The sequence below is a fragment of the Atractosteus spatula genome, chromosome 9 (genome assembly GCF_055471065.1).
Source record: "Atractosteus spatula isolate fAtrSpa1 chromosome 9, fAtrSpa1.hap1, whole genome shotgun sequence".
Classification (NCBI taxonomy): domain Eukaryota; kingdom Metazoa; phylum Chordata; class Actinopteri; order Semionotiformes; family Lepisosteidae; genus Atractosteus; species Atractosteus spatula.
Genome location: NC_142714.1, coordinates 27800089 through 27800663, shown reverse-complemented (window position 1 = coordinate 27800663; position 575 = coordinate 27800089).

The window sequence follows — 575 nt, the reverse complement described above, 5'->3', positions numbered from 1 at the left end:
CGTGTTAAGAACAAGCCCCCACAAGTGATCCTAAATCAGCTTGCAAAAGTGATAAAAATGGCTACTTCTGAATCCAAATCTAAGGGTTCTCTTTCTAAGTTTTAACTTTTACTCCCAAAACCTCAATTAATAATTACATTTATAAGCACCATAGAGCCTCAAGGCCTTAAGCAATTGGGATCCCACTTAAGTGATTTGCACATTCACTGGGGCTTGTTTTCAATGTTAGCTCTTCCTGGCATTGTAAAGTAGAATTCTCCCAGTGTCAGACTGTTCATAAAGAGGTGAGCAACTCTAAACTGTCTTGACTATCTGTCAAGAGGGTCGTACTCCAGTTCACTCTGCACTAAATGGAAACCTTGTGTAAAGTGCCTCCTGTTCTCAGATTTAAAATATACCATCACGTAGTTTCCTTCTGCAACTTCTTGTTCATGCTTCACTGTTGATATTGAAAATGTTCACTGGATTGACTTTAAGCATTTTGATTATGTGGATCAGGTCCTCTTGTAGTCTTCTTAGCTCAAGATTAAAAAGGTCTTTTACTTTTATTTAGCAAAATAAACATTACAACAGTT